This window comes from Saccopteryx leptura, chromosome 2 (genome assembly GCF_036850995.1).
Source record: "Saccopteryx leptura isolate mSacLep1 chromosome 2, mSacLep1_pri_phased_curated, whole genome shotgun sequence".
NCBI classification, from domain to species: Eukaryota; Metazoa; Chordata; class Mammalia; order Chiroptera; family Emballonuridae; genus Saccopteryx; species Saccopteryx leptura.
Window position 1 is genome coordinate 343,871,601 of NC_089504.1, and position 20,615 is coordinate 343,892,215.

At 52.2% G+C, this 20,615-nt stretch overlaps 1 protein-coding gene and 6 non-coding genes across 9 annotated transcripts in view; 3 read left to right on the forward strand and 4 right to left on the reverse strand.

The window, feature by feature from the left end:
• TMEM106A (transmembrane protein 106A) overlaps positions 1 to 20,615 on the reverse strand; it is a 158,061-nt gene that overhangs the window by 110,686 nt on the left and 26,760 nt on the right. The gene's annotated exons all lie outside the window — the stretch shown is intronic.
• On the forward strand, positions 4,048 to 4,238 carry LOC136396253 (U2 spliceosomal RNA). Its single transcript, XR_010749640.1, has one exon. It is a non-coding gene; the product is annotated as a U2 spliceosomal RNA (small nuclear RNA).
• On the forward strand, positions 8,283 to 8,473 carry LOC136396254 (U2 spliceosomal RNA). Its single transcript, XR_010749641.1, has one exon. It is a non-coding gene; the product is annotated as a U2 spliceosomal RNA (small nuclear RNA).
• Positions 10,642 to 10,832, forward strand: LOC136396258 (U2 spliceosomal RNA). Its single transcript, XR_010749644.1, has one exon. It is a non-coding gene; the product is annotated as a U2 spliceosomal RNA (small nuclear RNA).
• LOC136396259 (U2 spliceosomal RNA) lies at positions 12,700 to 12,890 on the reverse strand. Its single transcript, XR_010749645.1, has one exon. It is a non-coding gene; the product is annotated as a U2 spliceosomal RNA (small nuclear RNA).
• Positions 15,054 to 15,244, reverse strand: LOC136396255 (U2 spliceosomal RNA). Its single transcript, XR_010749642.1, has one exon. It is a non-coding gene; the product is annotated as a U2 spliceosomal RNA (small nuclear RNA).
• On the reverse strand, positions 19,207 to 19,397 carry LOC136396257 (U2 spliceosomal RNA). Its single transcript, XR_010749643.1, has one exon. It is a non-coding gene; the product is annotated as a U2 spliceosomal RNA (small nuclear RNA).

Sequence of the window (20,615 nt, forward strand, 5' to 3'; positions counted from 1 at the left end):
AGCTTATATCTCATGTCATCAGTCTCTGTTCCCCATGTCTCTCCTTATGCTCACTGGCCCCCAGAACACTCCAGGGAAACAAGGGAGGACAATGTACCAGGGCTACTGTTGGAGGGGGCAGGCTAGGGCGTTACAAACAAAACGGAGGTAAATCGCTTCTTCTTTGTAACCCTGACCACGTAGGAGGCCCAGCGACCAGTGAGCTTCTTTAGGTTCTAGAAACAACACAATTGAAACCTGGAAATACGGCTTAGACTCATACACCAGCTGACACAAAAACGGTCAGCTTGGAAGCCGCCCGGAATAGAAAAGGGCGTAGTGAAGCCTACACTTGAAGAGGCTGTCTTCCCCAGCTTGCAGCACACCCAGCAGCCTCTGATGCCCAAGAAGAAAACACTTAGGAGCACCTGGAGCCGGCAGACAGACACTGTCTGGGTGTGCACAGGTGTTTTCCTGGCAGCTTTGTGAGCAGTGAATGTGGCAGCCAAAAGAAGAATGAAAGAGCATGGCAGACATCCCTTCCTGACCACAGGGACAGGTCATGTTCACCTATGTGATCCCAGAAGACTTTTTTTAAAGAAAGCCTAGAAATTTTTATATGATAAAGAGCATCTGAAACAGGTGAGGAGATGGCCTATTCCATATATGATGCTGAGACAACTGGCTAGCAATCCAGAAAAAAAAAAGTCAGATCTAACTCATAAGCTGGGACACATATAAAATGAAAGACAGATGGAATGCAAAAAATGATCAATGAGCCTGACCAGGCAGTGGCGCAGTGGATAGAGCATCAGACTGGGATGCGGAAGAACCCAGGTTCGAGACCCAGGGGTTGCCAGCTTGAGCACGGGCTCATCTGGCTTGAGCAAAAAGCTCACCAGCTTGGACCCAAGGTCACTGGCTCGAGCGGGGGGTTATTCAGTCTGCTGAAGGCCCGCGGTCATGGCACATATGAGAAAGCAACCAATGAACAACTACGGTATCGTAACGAAAAACTGATGATTGATGCTTCTCATCTCTCTCCATTCCTGTCTGTTTGTCCCTATCTATCCCTCTGACTCTCTCTCTGTCCCTGTTAAAAAAAAAAAAAAAAATCAATGATTCAGAGGACAGCGGGCAAAGGATATGAACATCCAGTTACCCAGTTCCAGGAAAGAACAGAGGAGCGGACCTTCGGCCCAGGGGAAGAAGCACGAGCTTGCTCACAGTAAGAGATGCCACGGACGTCTCACAGAAGTTTGGTAGCCTGATGGCTGCGCAAGGGTGTGGGCACCAGGCACTGGCTGAGAACGCTGTGCTCTTCAAGTCACCAACCACCCTTGCCTTATCATTCCCAACTCCCCGGCAGCGACGGTCACTGGGTCCATAGTGAGACTGCAGGACACTCGGACAAGGGCTAACCAGACAGCCGGGCCCTGGTGTCGTCCTAACTTTTGCAAGCACTTTGGTCTGTGCACATCGATGTGAGCTGACTGAGGGGGTCTGACTCACCTTAACCGAAGTCACAGGAACCTGGTATACAAATTAGAACGCTAGATCATGAATTGAGAACAGGAGCTGCTCCTCTGCAATGACAGAAAACGCACGTCTGCAATCCAACGCACCTCATTCTAAGGATCAAAATACCTGAGCCTGACCAGCCTCTCGTTCTCCACTACTCCACCTGTATGTAGGCAAACCTTGCAAGTTTGAGGCGAGGAAAGCACTTAGCACAGAGCCTGTCTGTCCCAAAGGATTCAAGCTTCCCCTTGTACTGTACTGTGTCTACAGGCAGTGAAGAGAGAGCATCGGTCTGGGACGCAGAGGCCCAGGTTCGAAACCCCGAGGTCGCCGGCTTGAGCTCAGGCTCACCACCTGGAGCGTGAGATTGCAGACATGACCCAAGGTCTCTGGCTAGAGCAAAGGGTCACCGGCTCGCTGGAGCCACCGCCCCCACCCCCACCCCGGGATAGGCACATATGAGGAAGTAAGCAATGAACAACTAAGGGGCCATAACAAGAGAACTGATGCTTCTCATCTCCCTTCCGTTCTGTTTCTCTCTAAAAAAAAAAAAAAAAAAAAAAAAAAAAAAAAGCCTGACCTGTGGTGGTGCAGTGGATAACGCATCGACCTGGAAATGCTGAGGTCGCCGGTTCGAAACCCTGGGCTTGCCTGGTCAAGGCACATATGGGAGTTGATGCTTCCAGCTCCTCCCCCCTTCTCTCTCTCCTCTCTAAAAATGAATAAAGAAAAAAAGAAGAAAAAAAAAAAAGAGTAAAAAGTAAAGAAAAATACCTGAGAAAAGACATCAGGACGGCCCGATAAACGTGCAAGCGAGCAGAAAGCTAGCGAAACACGGAGAGGGTCACAGTCATTACCTACCACAAGCCGGGAGGTCTGCTACCCACTTTCTCTGCGCGTGCAAATCACCTTAATATTTACTCATTCATTTATTCAACAACCACTAAAAGCTAAGTAAGTATCTACAGTACATGGCCAGGCACTGTTTGAAGCACCGGAGCTAACAACAAAAGAGACAAAGATCCCTTGCTCTGGAGCTTACACGCTATTAGGCTAAAAGGCAAGAAACAAGTTCAGCGTATAAAATGTCAGGTGACACCAGCCACGGAGTAAACTATGCCAGGGTGCGGAGAGCGGGGCCGCTGGGAGGATGAGGGAAGACTGAGCACAGGATTGTACGCCAGCCATTAATATTCTCATTTTCGAGATGAAGAGGCTAAGTAAGCTATGGAGAAGTTGCCTGCATGAGGTATTTTCCCTTGTGTTTGGTTCCTACAGGAATACTGTATGCTGGTCATGTCTCGTTATCCCTAATACTTATGTCTACTCATTTCTCCCCTCCTTCTCTCCGATTTACAGATGATATATTGAAGGCAGAGGGTTAAGCAAGGAGCCGAGTCCAGGGCTAGGTAGGTCACCCGGCTACTGAGGTACACAGGGGTTGGGGCCCGGGTCTAAGGCGTGGTTCCTATCTCTGCAGACACAGGACACAAGAACATCTTCTCTTCCTTCTGGTGCCTTTTTCTAGCCCCCCACCCCCGGGATTCGGCCTCTCCCACTAACCAGCCGTGTGCGGTGTGGGGCAAGGTGCTTAGCCTCTCGTTCTCCCCTACTCCACCTGTATGTAGGCAAAGCTTGCAAGTCTGAGGCGAGGAAAGCACTTAGCACAGAGCCTGTCTGTCCCAAAGGAGTCAAGCTTCCCCTTGTACTGTACTGTGTCTACAGGCCATGCAACACAATACAGGCTCAGCTTTTAGGTGTCGCAGTGACACGGGGACTTCACCGGAACCTCGTCGGACACGACGGCTAACCCAAGGTGGCCTCATGAGGTCGGTTTATGCTCCCTCAATCCCACAAAGTAGGCATTAAGGTTCCGACTTCTCAGCTGGGGACACTAAGGCTCGGGAGGTGAAGGAGTCTGCCCAAGTGCCCTGCCTACAGGGCAGGGCGGGGGTCCTGACGACCAGGAGAGAGTCAGCCCTCGCAGGGCCGGGTCTCGGGTACCAGCTTCTTTCTCGGCAGCCCCTGCCGGGCGACGCCGGAGGGGCGCTTCTCGGCCCAGTCCTCGGCCTGGACCGAGCCAGCCCCGGGGACCCTGTTGTCCTCACAGCGACGACCCCACGGCTTCCTTCGGAGCCAGGCTCCCTGTGCCCCAACTCCAGTCCATCGACCGCTGTGTTCGCAGGCGCCCCAAACCCTTCGGCTTTGTGGTTATGTCTTTTCGCGAGAGGGTGCGTCAAGGGAGAACTCGGGACACAGCCCGGATTCCGCTCATGCGCGCAGAGATCGTCCCGAGGAAGGAGGGGTTACCGGCACGGAAAAGGCGGGGCATGCAAATTAGCAGCGGCACTGTGGCCACCGTAACAAGCGGCTATAAAAATTCACTTAAAAGAAAGAAAATAAAAAAAAATCGTCACGGGGTCTAATGCATTGTGTATATGTGTCAAGATGTTAGGGAGGTGAGATTTCGCTTGATGTTCATATGTCTCACCGTGAGTTTAATATGTGTGGCGGGAGGAGAGTGCCGGGAAGGGGAGGGCGTTGGGCATCGCTTCTCGGCCTTTTGGCTAAGATCAAGTGTAGTATCTGTTCTTATCAGTTTAATATCTGATACGTCCTCTATCCGAGGACAATATATTAAATGGATTTTTGGAGCTGGGAGATGGAATAGGAGCTTGCTCCGTCCACTCCACGCATCGACCCGGTATTGCAGTACTTCCGGGAACGGTGCACCCCCCTCGGGGGAAATGACTAAGGTTTACAAAAAAAGACTTGCTCTTTTTCTTCAGAGACGTGTCGCTCGGACTAGGCCACGAAGTGTTGGGAAGACCTAGTTAGTGAGCTGAATTAGGTAGTTCGATGCACGCGCACAGGTCTGGACAGAGTTACAGTGGTAGAGGTACAGAGTACAGAGGTCGAGACCGGCAGGGCTAAGCAGTTTGTGAAGTGGCCGCGGCTGTGGGGAGCACTATCCCTCCTAGGTGCTGAGCTTAGAGGAGCAAACAAAATCTCCACCAAGGTGAGAAGCAAATAAGCCAAATTTGATGTATGTATGTATGTTTGTGAATATACCTCTCTCTAACCTTATGTAGCTGTCTGTGTCTACCTATCTCTGTCTATGCCATGTGATGATTATGTGTGTCCATTATGACTTGGCAGCTGAGAGGAAAATAAAGCCAGGTAAAGTGGGATGTGAAGCAGGAGTGCCCGGACGGGGAGGAGGAGATCGGCTCCAACACTATAAAATGAGTAGTATCTCGCCTGGCCTGTGGTGGCGCAGTAGATAAAGTGTCGGCCTAGAACACTGAGGTCGCGGGTTCGAAACCCTAGGCTTGCCTGGTCAAGGCACATATGGGAGTTGATGCTTCCTGCCCCTTCTCTCTCTCTCTCTCTCTCTCTCTCTCTCTCTCTCTCTCTCTCTCTCTCTCTCTCTCTCTCTCTCCCCCCTCTCTAAAATGAATAAATAAGTAAAAAAAAAAAATCCTTTTAAAGGGTAGTATCTCTATTGTACAGATGGGAGGCGACTTTCCCTAGAGTACACTTATTAAGAGATGCCTATAGCCTGGCCTGTGGTGGCGCAGTGGATGGAGCGTCGACCTGGAAATGCTGAGGTCGCCGGTTCGAAACCCTGGGCTTGCCTGGTCAGGGCACATATGGGAGTTGATGCTTCCAGCTCTTCCCCCCTTCGCTCTTCCCCCCTTCTCTCTCTCTGTCTCTCTCTCTCTCCCTCTCTGTCTTAAGAGAGAGATGCCTATATATGCTTGGCACTTCCACAAGGAAGTGTAGCTTCACAGGATCCTAACCAAATAGGTGCTATATCATTGTTCCCATTCTACAATTTAAAAGAACCCGAAGTCCGAGCCCTGGCCGGATAGCTCTCTCTGTTGGTAGCATCTTCCGGAAGCGCAGACGTTACCGGTCTGATCCCGGGTCAGGACACATAAGGAACCGATATCTATGTTTCTCTCTCTCTCTCTCTCTCTCTCTCTCTCTCTCTCTCTCTCTCCCCCCCCCGCACGCGCGCGCCCCCTTCCTCTCTAGCTAAAATCAATAAGTGAGGGGAAAATTTTTTTTTAATAAAAATTAAAAACCCGAGGTCCCACGTGGTTAACAGGCTGCTTAAATCCTGACTTTTAGCTGTGACCTTAGGCAAATTGCTTAGCCTTTCTGAGCTTCGGCCTGTAACAGTGCTGTCCACTAGAAATATGTAAGTCGCATGCGTACCTTTTAGTTTTTTCTATTAGCCACATTGAAAAGTAAAGAGAAATTGGTGAAATTAAGTTTATTTTATTTAACTCAATCTATCCAAGTTATTGCTTTAATATGTAATCGATATAAAAACAATTGAGGCCTGCATGACCCCATGGTTGCTGGCTTGAGACCAATGTCACTGGCTTGATTGAGCAAGGCGTCACTTGCTCTGCTGGAGCCCCCGGTCAAGGCACATATGAGAAAGCAATCAATGAACAACTAAGGTGCCGCAACAAAGAATTGATGCCTGACCTGTGGTGGTGCAGTGGTTTAAAGCATCAATCTGGAACGCTGAGGTCGCCAGTTCAAAACCCTGGACTTGCCTGGCCAAGGCACATATGGGAGTTGATGCTTCCTGCTCCCCCCACCCTCTCTCTCTCTCTCTCTCTCTCTCTCTCTCCCACCCTCTTTCTATCTTCTCTCTAAAGTGAATAAAAGTCTTAACACGATTGAGATATTTTTTTTATTTTTATTTTAAATGCAAAACCCTCAAAGATCCCATGTGTGTTTTACACTGGGACCCTGCCTATTTTATGGAGAAATTTTGGCAGGAGGCCATTACACGAGGGCCCTTCTAGGAATAAAGAAAGGTCACCACATTCCGGAATATTTAACTAGGCTGGCAGTCAAGTGATAAGCACATCCTCCCCGGCTTTGGGAAAAACTGCACACCTGAGTAGCATTGAGGAGAGCAGGATGTCTTATCCCACCCTGAGTAAATGACTCAGTCATTCCTGTAACCATTTTTTTGTGACCCCTTATTTATGTTCAATTGAGTTCGAATTCATATTCGAAACAGTACGTATTTTTCTATATACTGTTCCTCCACAACACTCCACTAAATCCCATCCTACCATCACCGCCGCCTCCACTACCATCAATCGTTACTGTAGGTAGGGCCAGGACCAAGGGTGAGGCCAGTGAGGCACTAGCCTTGAGGGTCTGTGTATGGTGGTGGTGGTGGTGGTGGTGGTGGTGGTGGTGGTAGTGGTGGCGATTAGAAGATGACAAGGACGACGACTGTCCACCTCATAGGACCGTCGAGTGAATTAAACGAGATAATACGCGTACAGCACTCAGCCCAGGGCTGGATCTGGGAAGGGCTCAGGCAACACCTGCGACCAGGCTTTCTGTGCTGCGGGGTGAAATGACCGGTTAGGTTTTAGTCTTATATCCGTGATACCTTCTAGCTTTTCTGAGGTCGAAGGAAAGAAATATAAACTCACCTAAAGTGAAGTTGTTAGTTTAGGAAAGAGGATTGGAGGGGTAAATGCTGACTGGGCAAGCCAGCAGTCTTTGCCACAGAGGGAGACTTGGAGGGGCGGGTACCGGGGAAGGGTGGGAGGTTAACACATTGACTAGTCTTGATGCCCAGAGCATCCCCAGCAGTCACCTCTCCCCTCTCTGCCGACCTGCCACCACTGGCCAGACCCCCCCACCCCCATCCATCTTTCTGGCCTTTCTTTCCCCCTGGTTCCGGCCAGTAGCCTTAAGTGCGTCTTCTCTGAGTCAGGTCTGACCTGGGCATGGGCATCCTTTAGTCACTCAAACGTTTCCTGAGTGAGCACCTGCTATGGGGCCGGCACTGGGCTAGTGCTGGGATCCAGAGATACGGTGAAGTACTGATGAGGTCACCGCCCTCGGTGATCTCCGGTTTCAGTGGGGGAGATAAGGGACTGCCCCAAAGGGTGGTAAGTGGCGTACTTGGACATGAGTTACGGGGTGGCATGAAATACACAGGAGAGGAAGAGGTGAAGGGAAACAACGTCGCAGGCGGAAGGAGCTTGATGTGCGGAGCCCAGGATATGGTCCATTCTGAGGGTGCTGGAGCTGGAGAGAACCAACCCCTCCAGCTGCTCTGCCCAGGTCTTCTCATGTGACACGCCTCGCCTACTCCCCTCTTCCCGCTGTTCGCCATCAGCCTTCGGAAAAGCCCCGTCCAGACCTTTCGCTTCCCTGACTCAGAAGGAGCCCCTCATCCGACAGGACAGATACCAAGCTGGTGTTTCCGCCTGCGGGCGACCGAATTGCACAGAATACAGTTTGGGCGTTCCTAGCGACCGTCTTGAGACTTGCCTAGTGACTTGTCTTTCTTCAGGGACTCTCTCTGCCAACAGCCCCTTTCTGCAGGTCTCTGTCGCCGCCCAGCCGTAATCCCGTGAGGTTCCGTCCTTCCTCTCGCTTTGTACAGAAGAGGAGCTCGACCTCCCAGCTCAGGTTCAAATTGTCCCCACGCGGAGATGCCGCGAGGGAACAGCGCGCCCGCAGTAGCCACGCCTCCAAGGGGCGGGAAAGGGCGCGCATGCAAATTAGAAATGACGATTCACTGAAGACGGAGCAACAACAGATATACAATTACTCTTTAAAATGTCTAGAATTTAAGAATAGGCACAAGAGTCTCCCATCTAGTGATTGCCATAGTGGTGTCAAAGAAGGAAAGGAAGTGAGACGTCGGCCGACGGGGACCTGGCTCACCATGAGTTAAATATGGGTGGCGGGAGGAGGGTGCCCGGAAGGGGAGGGTGTCGGGCATCGCTTCTCGGCCTTTTGGCTAAGATCAAGTGTAGTATCTGTTCTTATCAGTTTAATATCTGATACGTCCTCTATCCGAGGACAATATATTAAATGGATTTTTGGAGCTGGGAGATGGAATAGGAGCTTGCTCCGTCCACTCCACGCATCGACCCGGTATTGCAGTACTTCCGGGAACGGTGCACCCCCCGCTGGGGGCTAACTTCCATGGTGCAAAAAGCAGGGGGGGTATTTAAAGTGACGTCCTTCGTGAGCTCAGCGAGACGGACACTGAGCGGCCCCTGCGCTGCTCGCCGCATTTGCCGGGCTCTCCGGAGTTCTAGCTACAGCAACAGGACTGCCAGTCAAGTCACCAGGTTCCTGGGCTCCCTGACGCCAGTGTACAAAACGAGGCATACCTCCCACCCTGAGGCCGCCTCTGCGCGTCCGCGCCTGAGTCCGCTGGCCTGTGTGCAGCCGTCAGGCCCAATCTCCTAATTCATCACACTCTACCCCAGGAGATGGCTAAGTCTGCTTTACTTCGCCGGGAGGTTGGCCCAGGCCGACGGTTTTGGTGTCTTTCTTGCACAGTGTGCCTGCAGAAACGCTCCTTACCTTAGAGTGTCCAGTCAAGACGCCGCCCCCTCCGGGCAACTTACCCTGAAACAATGTTGGCCCACCCGCAAATCCACTGATGAGTTGGTTGATGACCAAACCGGACTGGCTACGTGTTAACACATTGTGTGCACTCAAACAGTGTGGGCAGAGAGAAAAACGGACTCCCTGGTTCTGTCACAGACGGGAAGCCGCCCAGTCCCGTGGGGGAGGCCTTTGGGCCCATGTGAAACTATGCTGAGCGCAAAGTGCACCAGTACCTTCTTGGTTGTGTTGTCCCTCTACAGAACCACGTGCACCCACCCCCACCCCAATTTGTTTGGGATGTCAGAGACTGATAACACCACCCACGCGCCTAGAGAGCAGATTTGAAAATGGCCGGAGAGCCAGGAACGGGGACTGGGCTGGTGTCTTCAGGGTGGTGAGCACGGTTCCTTCAGCAGCTTGCCCAGCTGTAGGGCAGGAGGGGAAGAGGAATGGAGGGGAGGGGGGGGGGGGTGTTGAAAAGCTGCCAGCATTCAAACGTCCAAACGAAGCCAGACACTATTACACGCTGTGGGCTGCTTTCTCCTCTGTGAAATGGGGAAACGGAAAGCCGCTTTCCATGGACACGGTACCTCTCTGCGACCCTATCTTCCAACGGTGGACAGTCAACAAACTCCGCTGGATCAGAGTCTGATGGCCGACCAGCGGCGTCTTGCTTCTGCAGACAGGGTTCCCAGACTGAACTGCCAGTGATCTGATCTGAGGAGGGAGGGCTCCAGCCAGAGCGAGGGTGGGGCGAGGTGGCGGCGCTGAACCAGCTGACCGGGTCTACGAGGGGACGGACACGAGAGGGGGGAGGGGCGGCTATTACGGTCTCACCGTAATAGAGAACGTAAGCAAACGTTCTCTGGGGCAATCCCGAGACGCGGATCATAACCTCCAGGTGTCTGGGGTGCCGACCAGTCCCCTCGTTCCCCCGAGTCGCCCCCGACCCCGCGCTTTACACCTCTGTGTTTTACCCACGCTCCTGCCTCAGACTCCAGTGCCCACATTTGCGACAGGAAATGTGTCGTTTCGACTAATGTAACCCAGACCATCTTCTTCTCAGGACGTAAGCACCCGGGAGACCCGAACTGTTGGGCAGAAGAAGGCCGGAAGACCGCGGTCGTGAGCAGAGAGGTCCCGAGCTGGGAGCGGAAAGGGTTGCGATGGGGCTGGCTGAAAAGCCGTGGTAATCGCGACCGTGTGGGGCGCTGGCTGAGCGTGTAGGAGGCACAGTCTCCTTCATTGATGGGGTGTTGAGCGTGCGAGTACGTGCGGGGCGGCGGGCAGAAAGAGCAGTGAACAAAAACAAGTTCTAACCGTGAGAGCTGCCACCGTGTCAGCTCTTCCTTCGTAGTCCCCCTCCTCTGCAGTCTGGGCGCTAGATCCCTAGGCGCGGGAAGGTGGGCCTGCAGCCGGGTTTAGGACCACCCCGGCGCGGCGGCAGTCGGGAGGGTACAGTCGGTCCAGGAGCCCAGGACTCCTGGGTTTGGGGGACAAAAGGCGGGGCATGCAGATTATCAACGGCTGTTCTCCGGGGGAAACGAAGGAACAATCAGGTATATAGGATTTCTGGTTTAAAATGTAGGGCGCGGAAAGTCTGCAGGAGAGTCTGGTGATATCCACAGTACTGTGGGCGACGCAAGGAGATCAGACAAGGAGTGAGGGTGAGAGTTCTCACCGTGAGTTTAATATGCGTGACAGGAGGAGGGTGACAGCGAGGGAAGGACCGTAGGCATCGCTTCTCGGCCTTTTGGCTAAGATCAAGTGTAGTATCTGTTCTTATCAGCTTAATATCTGATACGCTCTCTACCCGAGGGCAACATATTAAGTGGATTTTTGGAGTTGGGAGGTGGGACAGGAGCTTGCTCTGCCCCCTCCGCGCATTGACCCGGTATTGCAGTACTTCCGGGAGCAGTGCACGCCCTCTGGGGGGGGGGGGGGAAATGAGCTGTCCAAAGTCAGCTAAGTCTTGGGGAGGAAAAGAAACGTGTTTTCTTCCCTCCTTCTTAGCTCCACTGTGCAACACCTTATCTGCGGGGAACCTTAATAGGGGGTCCTTCTGGGCCCGAGAGCAGTTCGCTTTACTGGCAGGGGCTTCCTAGGCGAACTTTGCAACAGTGGTGGAGAGTCAATCAGGCTTTATTTCACAGGCAAAGCAGGGATATGAAGTGATCAGATCCGTGTTTCAGGAAAAGGTTTTGCCCTTCTCCAGTTACCGTGACAAGCATACAAATATGGGAACTTGCCCTGAATTGAAGCGTGCAGAACAAGTAACATGAGACTACGAAAGTTAAAATGATAAACATAGTTATTTGCTTTACTTAACTATAGCTGATATATTGAAAAACTCGTTTTGACTGGTGAGGGGATAAAGAAATTATGATACACAATATTATTCAACTATAAAATGAAAAATCTTGCCATTTTCTACAACATCCATGAACCTCAAGGGCATTATGCTAAGTGAAATACGCCAGAGGGACGAATACTGTATGATCTCACTTATATGTGGAATCCAAAACAAAGCAGGCTACCCTACATTTCAGGAGAGTGTGAATAGACATGCGAATCAAGCCTGACCAGGGTGTGGCTTAGTGGATAGAGCCTGGGCCTGAGACACAGAGGACCCAGGTTGAAAACCCTGAGGTCACCAGCTTGAACGTAAGGTTGCTGGCTCGTGACCATGGGATCATAGATATGACCCCACGGTTGCTGGCTTGAGCTCAAAGGTCGCTGGCTGGAGCCCAAGATGGCTGGCTTGAGCAAAGGGGTCACTGGCTCCAGTTGTAGCCCCCTGGTCAAAGCACATAGGAGAAAGCAATCAATGAAAAACTAAGGCGCCACAACAAAGAATTGATGCTTCTCATCTCTCTCCCTTCCTGTTTGTCCCTATCTGCCTCTCTCACTAAAAAAATTAAGGAGGCCTGACTTGTGGTGGCGCAGTGGATAAAGCGTCGACCTGGAAATGCTGAGGTCGCTGGTTCGAAACCCTAGGCTTGCCTGGTTAAGGCACATATGGGAGTTGATGCTTCCTGCTCCTCCCCCCTTTCTCTCTCTCTTCTTTCTAAAAAAATGAATAAAAAATAAAAAAATTAAGGAGTGAGCTATGTATAAATCCAGACTCATCCCAGATCCTTCGGTGTAGCTCTCATCTTCAAGGCCAAAGGTGACTTCTGAAGCTCCAGCTATCATATCCATGACGCATGCAATAAATGGAAAGAAAAAGATGGGCCCTCTCCTTTGTGAGGAGGCTTTGGGCCTGACCTGTGATGGCGCAGAGGATGAAGAGTCGACCTGGAACAGGCCTTGAAGGTGGTCAGACCAACTGAACAATCTGGCCAGGGTAGCCTCACCAGTCAAAACGAGTTTTTCAATATATCAGCTATAGTTAAGTAAAGCAAATAACTATGTTTATCATTTTAACTTTCGTAGTCTCATGTTACTTGTTCTGCACGCTTCAATTCAGGGCAAGTTCCCATATTTGTATGCTTGTCACGGTAACTGGAGAAGGGCAAAACCTTTTCCTGAAACACGGATCTGATCACTTCATATCCCTGCTTTGCCTGTGAAATAAAGCCTGATTGACTCTCCACCACTGTTGCAAAGTTCGCCTAGGAAGCCCCTGCCAGTAAAGCGAACTGCTCTCGGGCCCAGAAGGACCCCCTATTAAGGTTCCCCGCAGATAAGGTGTTGCACAGTGGAGCTAAGAAGGAGGGAAGAAAACACGTTTCTTTTCCTCCCCAAGACTTAGCTGACTTTGGACAGCTCATTTCCCCCCCCCCCCCCCCCCAGAGGGCGTGCACTGCTCCCGGAAGTACTGCAATACCGGGTCAATGCGCGGAGGGGGCAGAGCAAGCTCCTGTCCCACCTCCCAACTCCAAAAATCCACTTAATATGTTGCCCTCGGGTAGAGAGCGTATCAGATATTAAGCTGATAAGAACAGATACTACACTTGATCTTAGCCAAAAGGCCGAGAAGCGATGCCTACGGTCCTTCCCTCGCTGTCACCCTCCTCCTGTCACGCATATTAAACTCACGGTGAGAACTCTCACCCTCACTCCTTGTCTGATCTCCTTGCGTCGCCCACAGTACTGTGGATATCACCAGACTCTCCTGCAGACTTTCCGCGCCCTACATTTTAAACCAGAAATCCTATATACCTGATTGTTCCTTCGTTTCCCCCGGAGAACAGCCGTTGATAATCTGCATGCCCCGCCTTTTGTCCCCCAAACCCAGGAGTCCTGGGCTCCTGGACCGACTGTACCCTCCCGACTGCCGCCGCGCCGGGGTGGTCCTAAACCCGGCTGCAGGCCCACCTTCCCGCGCCTAGGGATCTAGCGCCCAGACTGCAGAGGAGGGGGACTACGAAGGAAGAGCTGACACGGTGGCAGCTCTCACGGTTAGAACTTGTTTTTGTTCACTGCTCTTTCTGCCCGCCGCCCCGCACGTACTCGCACGCTCAACACCCCATCAATGAAGGAGACCGTGCCTCCTACACGCTCAGCCAGCGCCCCACACGGTCGCGATTACCACGGCTTTTCAGCCAGCCCCATCGCAACCCTTTCCGCTCCCAGCTCGGGACCTCTCTGCTCACGACCGCGGTCTTCCGGCCTTCTTCTGCCCAACAGTTCGGGTCTCCCGGGTGCTTACGTCCTGAGAAGAAGATGGTCTGGGTTACATTAGTCGAAACGACACATTTCCTGTCGCAAATGTGGGCACTGGAGTCTGAGGCAGGAGCGTGGGTAAAACACAGAGGTGTAAAGCGCGGGGTCGGGGGCGACTCGGGGGAACGAGGGGACTGGTCGGCACCCCAGACACCTGGAGGTTATGATCCGCGTCTCGGGACTGCCCCAGAGAACGTTTGCTTACGTTCTCTATTACGGTGAGACCGTAATAGCCGCCCCTCCCCCCCCCCTCGTGTCCGTCCCCTCGTAGACCCGGTCATCTGGTTCAGCGCCGCCACCTCGCCCCACCCTCGCTCTGGCTGGAGCCCTCCCTCCTCAGATCAGATCACTGGCAGTTCAGTCTGGGAACCCTGTCTGCAGAAGCAAGACGCCGCTGGTCGGCCATCAGACTCTGATCCAGCGGAGTTTGTTGACTGTCCACCGTTGGAAGATAGGGTCGCAGAGAGGTACCGTGTCCATGGAAAGCGGCTTTCCGTTTCCCCATTTCACAGAGGAGAAAGCAGCCCACAGCGTGTAATAGTGTCTGGCTTCGTTTGGACGTTTGAATGCTGGCAGCTTTTCAACACCCCCCCCCCCCCTCCCCTCCATTCCTCTTCCCCTCCTGCCCTACAGCTGGGCAAGCTGCTGAAGGAACCGTGCTCACCACCCTGAAGACACCAGCCCAGTCTCCGTTCCTGGCTCTCCGGCCATTTTCAAATCTGCTCTCTAGGCGCGTGGGTGGTGTTATCAGTCTCTGACATCCCAAACAAATTGGGGTGGGGGTGGGTGCACGTGGTTCTGTAGAGGGACAACACAACCAAGAAGGTACTGGTGCACTTTGCGCTCAGCATAGTTTCACATGGGCCCAAAGGCCTCCCCCACGGGACTGGGCGGCTTCCCGTCTGTGACAGAACCAGGGAGTCCGTTTTTCTCTCTGCCCACACTGTTTGAGTGCACACAATGTGTTAACACGTAGCCAGTCCGGTTTGGTCATCAACCAACTCATCAGTGGATTTGCGGGTGGGCCAACTCATTGTTTCAGGGTAAGTTGCCCGGAGGGGGCGGCGTCTTGACTGGGCACTCTAAGGTAAGGAGCGTTTCTGCAGGCACACTGTGCAAGAAAGACACCAAAACCGTCGGCCTGGGCCAACCTCCCGGCGAAGTAAAGCAGACTTAGCCATCTCCTGGGGTAGAGTGTGATGAATTAGGAGATTGGGCCTGACGGCTGCACACAGGCCAGCGGACTCAGGCGCGGACGCGCAGAGGCGGCCTCAGGGTGGGAGGTATGCCTCGTTTTGTACACTGGCGTCAGGGAGTCCAGGAACCTGGTGACTTGACTGGCAATAGCTAGAACTCCGGAGAGCCCGGCAAAGGCGGCCAGCAGCGCAGGACCCGCTCAGTCTCCGTCTCGCTGAGCTCACGAAGGACGTCACTTTAATATACCCCTCCTGCTTTTTGCACCATGGAAGTTAGCCCCCAGCGGGGGGTGCACCGTTCCCGGAAGTACTGCAATACCGGGTCGATGCGTGGAGTGGACGGAGCAAGCTCCTATTCCATCTCCCAGCTCCAAAAATCCATTTAATATATTGTCCTCGGATAGAGGACGTATCAGATATTAAACTGATAAGAACAGATACTACACTTGATCTTAGCCAAAAGGCCGAGAAGCGATGCCCGACGCCCTCCCTTCCCGGCACCCTCCTCCCGCCACCCATATTTAACTCATGGTGAGCCAGGTCCCCGTCGGCCGACGTCTCACTTCCTTTCCTTCTTTGACACCACTATGGCAATCACTAGATGGGAGACTCTTGTGCCTATTCTTAAATTCTCGACATTTTAAAGAGTAATTGTATATCTGTTGTTGCTCCGTCTTCAGTGAATCGTCATTTCTAATTTGCATGCGCGCCCTTTCCCGCCCCTTGGAGGCGTGGCTACTGCGGGCGCGCTGTTCCCTCGCGGCATCTCTGCGTGGGGACAATTGAACCTGAGCTGGGAGGTCGAGCTCCTCTTCTGTACAAAGCGAGAGGAAGGACGGAACCTCACGGGATTACGGCTGGGCGGCGACAGAGACCTGCAGAAAGGGGCTGTTGGCAGAGAGAGTCCCTGAAGAAAGACAAGTCACTAGGCAAGTCTCAAGACGGTCGCTAGGAACGCCCAAACTGTATTCTGTGCAATTCGGTCGCCCGCAGGCGGAAACACCAGCTTGGTATCTGTCCTGTCGGATGAGGGGCTCCTTCTGAGTCAGGGAAGCGAAAGGTCTGGACGGGGCTTTTCCGAAGGCTGATGGCGAACAGCGGGAAGAGGGGAGTAGGCGAGGCGTGTCACATGAGAAGACCTGGGCAGAGCAGCTGGAGGGGTTGGTTCTCTCCAGCTCCAGCACCCTCAGAATGGACCATATCCTGGGCTCCGCACATCAAGCTCCTTCCGCCTGCGACGTTGTTTCCCTTCACCTCTTCCTCTCCTGTGTATTTCATGCCACCCCGTAACTCATGTCCAAGTACGCCACTTACCACCCTTTGGGGCAGTCCCTTATCTCCCCCACTGAAACCGGAGATCACCGAGGGCGGTGACCTCATCAGTACTTCACCGTATCTCTGGATCCCAGCACTAGCCCAGTGCCGGCCCCATAGCAGGTGCTCACTCAGGAAACGTTTGAGTGACTAAAGGATGCCCATGCCCAGGTCAGACCTGACTCAGAGAAGACGCACTTAAGGCTACTGGCCGGAACCAGGGGGAAAGAAAGGCCAGAAAGATGGATGGGGGTGGGGGGGTCTGGCCAGTGGTGGCAGGTCGGCAGAGAGGGGAGAGGTGACTGCTGGGGATGCTCTGGGCATCAAGACTAGTCAATGTGTTAACCTCCCACCCTTCCCCGGTACCCGCCCCTCCAAGTCTCCCTCTGTGGCAAAGACTGCTGGCTTGCCCAGTCAGCATTTACCCCTCCAATCCTCTTTCCTAAACTAACAGAACTTCACTTTAGGTGAGTTTATATTTCTTTCCTTCGACCTCAGAAAAGCTAGAAGGTATCACGGATATAAGACTAAAACCTAACCGGTCATTTCACCCCGCAGCACAGAAAGCCCGGTCGCAGGTGTTGCCTGAGCCCTTCCCAGATCCAGCCCTGGGCTGAGTGCTGTACGCGTATTATCTCGTTTAATTCACTCGACGGTCCTATGAGGTGGACAGTCGTCGTCCTTGTCATCTTCTAATCGCCACCACTACCACCACCACCACCACCACCACCACCACCACCACCATACACAGACCCTCAAGGCTAGTGCCTCACTGGCCTCACCCTTGGTCCTGGCCCTACCTACAGTAACGATTGATGGTAGTGGAGGCGGCGGTGGTGGTAGGATGGGATTTAGTGGAGTGTTGTGGAGGAACAGTATATAGAAAAATACGTACTGTTTCGAATATGAATTCGAACTCAATTGAACATAAATAAGGGGTCACAAAAAAATGGTTACAGGAATGACTGAGTCATTTACTCAGGGTGGGATAAGACATCCTGCTCTCCTCAATGCTACTCAGGTGTGCAGTTTTTCCCGAAGCCGGGGAGGATGTGCTTATCACTTGACTGCCAGCCTAGTTAAATATTCCGGAATGTGGTGACCTTTCTTTATTCCTAGAAGGGCCCTCGTGTAATGGCCTCCTGCCAAAATTTCTCCATGAAATAGGTAGGGTCCCAGTGTAAAACACACATGGGATCTTTGAGGATTTTGCATTTAAAATAAAATAAAATAAAAATATCTCAATCATGTTAAGACTTTTATTCACTTTAGAGAGAGGGTGGGAGAGAGAGAGAGAGAGAGAGAGGGTAGGGGGAGCAGGAAGCATCAACTCCCATATGTGCCTTGGCCAGGCAAGCCCAGGGTTTTGAACTGGCGACCTCAGCGTTCCAGATTGATGCTTTAAACCACTGCACCACCACAGGTCAGGCATCAATTCTTTGTTGCGGCACCTTAGTTGTTCATTGATTGCTTTCTCATATGTGCCTTGACCGGGGGCTCCAGCAGAGCAAGTGACGCCTTGCTCAATCAAGCCAGTGACATTGGTCTCAAGCCAGCAACCATGGGGTCATGCAGGCCTCAATTGGGATAGATTGAGTTAAATAAAATAAACTTAATTCACCAATTTCTCTTTACTTTTCAATGTGGCTAATAGAAAAAACTAAAAGGTACACATGCGACTTACATATTTCTAGTGGACAGCACTGTTACAGGCCGAAGCTCAGAAAGGCTAAGCAATTTGCCTAAGGTCACAGCTAAAAGTCAGGATATAAGCAGCCTGTTAACCACGTGGGACCTCGGGTTTTTAATTTTTATTAAAAAAAAATTTTCCCCTCACTTATTGATTTTAGCTAGAGAGGAAGGGGGCGCGCGCGTGCGCAGAGAGAGAGAGAGAGAGAGAGGGAGAGAGAGAGAGGAACATAGATATCGGTTCCTTATGTGTCCTGACCCGGGATCAGACCGGTAACGTCTGCGCTTCCGGAAGATGCTACCAACAGAGAGAGCTATCCGGCCAGGGCTCGGACTTCGGGTTCTTTTAAATTGTGGAATGGGAACAATGATATAGCACCTATTTGGTTAGGATCCTGTGAAGCTACACTTCCTTGTGGAAGTGCCAAGCATATATAGGCATCTCTCTCTTTTTTTTATTTATTTATTTATTTATTTATTTATTTATTTATTTATTTATTTTATAAAGAGACAGAGAGAGACAGAGAGAGAGAAGGGGGGAGGAGCTGGAAGCATCAACTCCCATATGTGCCCTGACCAGGCAAGCCCAGGGTTTCGAACCGGCGACCTCAGCATTTCCAGGTCGACGCTCCATCCACTGCACCACCACAGGTCAGGCTATAGGCATCTCTTAATAAGTGTACTCTAGGGAAAGTCGCCTCCCATCTGTACAATAGAGATACTACCCTTTAAAAGGATTTTTTTTTTTTTTACTTATTTATTCATTTTAGAGAGGGGAGAGAGAGAGAGAGAGAGAGAAGGGGCAGGAAGCATCAACTTCCATATGTGCCTTGACCAGGCAAGCCTAGGGTTTCGAACCCGCGACCTCAATGTTCTAGGCCGACACTTTATCTACTGCGCCACCACAGGCCAGGCGAGATACTACTCATTTTATAGTGTTGGAGCCGATCTCCTCCTCCCCGTCCGGGCACTCCTGCTTCACATCCCACTTTACCTGGCTTTATTTTCCTCTCAGCTGCCAAGTCATAATGGACACACATAATCATCACATGGCATAGACAGAGATAGGTAGACACAGACAGCTACATAAGGTTAGAGAGAGGTATATTCACAAACATACATACATCAAATTTGGCTTATTTGCTTCTCACCTTGATGGTGGAGATTTTGTTTGCTCCTCTAAACTCAGCACCTAGGAGGGACAGTGCTCCCCACAGCCGCGGCCACTTCACAAACTGCTTAGCCCTGCCGGTCTCGATCTCTGTACTCTGTACCTCTACCTCTGTACCTCTGCCCAGACCCGTGCGCGTGCATCGAACTACCTAATTCAGCTTACTAACTAGATCTTCCCGACACTTCGTGGCCTAGTCCGAGCGACACGTCTCTAAAGAAAAAGAGCAAGTCTTTTCTTTGAAACCTCAGTCATTTCCCCCGAGGGGGGTGCACCGTTCCCGGAAGTACTGCAATACCGGGTCGATGCGTGGAGTGGACGGAGCAAGCTCCTATTCCATCTCCCAGCTCCAAAAATCCATTTAATATATTGTCCTCGGATAGAGGACGTATCAGATATTAAACTGATAAGAACAGATACTACACTTGATCTTAGCCAAAAGGCCGAGAAGCGATGCCTGGCGTCCTCCCCTTCCCGGCACTCTCCTCCAGCCACACATATTAAACTCACGGTGAGACATATGAACATCAAGCGAAATCTCACCTCCCTAACATCTTGACACATATACACAATGCATTAGACCCCGTGACGATTTTTTTTTATTTTCTTTCTTTTAAGTGAATTTTTATAGCCGCTTGTTACGGTGGCCACAGTGCCGCTGCTAATTTGCATGCCCCGCCTTTTCCGTGCCGGTAACCCCTCCTTCCTCGGGACGATCTCTGCGCGCATGAGCGGAATCCGGGCTGTGTCCGAGTTCTCCCTTGACGCACCCTCTCGCGAAAAGACATAACCACAAAGCCGAAGGGTTTGGGGCGCCTGCGAACACAGCGGTCGATGGACTGGAGTTGGGGCACAGGGAGCCTGGCTCCGAAGGAAGCCGTGGGGTCGTCGCTGTGAGGACAACAGGGTCCCCGGGGCTGGCTCGGTCCAGGCCGAGGACTGGGCCGAGAAGCGCCCCTCCGGCGTCGCCCGGCAGGGGCTGCCGAGAAAGAAGCTGGTACCCGAGACCCGGCCCTGCGAGGGCTGACTCTCTCCTGGTCGTCAGGACCCCCGCCCTGCCCTGTAGGCAGGGCACTTGGGCAGACTCCTTCACCTCCCGAGCCTTAGTGTCCCCAGCTGAGAAGTCGGAACCTTAATGCCTACTTTGTGGGATTGAGGGAGCATAAACCGACCTCATGAGGCCACCTTGGGTTAGTCGTCGTGTCCGACGAGGTTCCGGTGAAGTCCCCGTGTCACTGCGACACCTAAAAGCTGAGCCTGTATTGTGTTGCATGGCCTGTAGACACAGTACAGTACAAGGGGAAGCTTGACTCCTTTGGGACAGACAGGCTCTGTGCTAAGTGCTTTCCTCGCCTCAGACTTGCAAGCTTTGCCTACATACAGGTGGAGTAGGGGAGAACGAGAGGCTAAGCACCTTGCCCCACACCGCACACGGCTGGTTCGTGGGAGAGGCCGAATCCCGGGGGTGGGGGGCTAGAAAAAGGCACCAGAAGGAAGAGAAGATGTTCTTGTGTCCTGTGTCTGCAGAGATAGGAACCACGCCTTAGACCCGGGCCCCAACCCCTGTGTACCTCGGTAGCCGGGTGACCTACCTAGCCCTGGACTCGGCTCCTTGCTTAACCCTCTGCCTTCAATATATCATCTGTAAATCGGAGAGAAGGAGGGGAGAAATG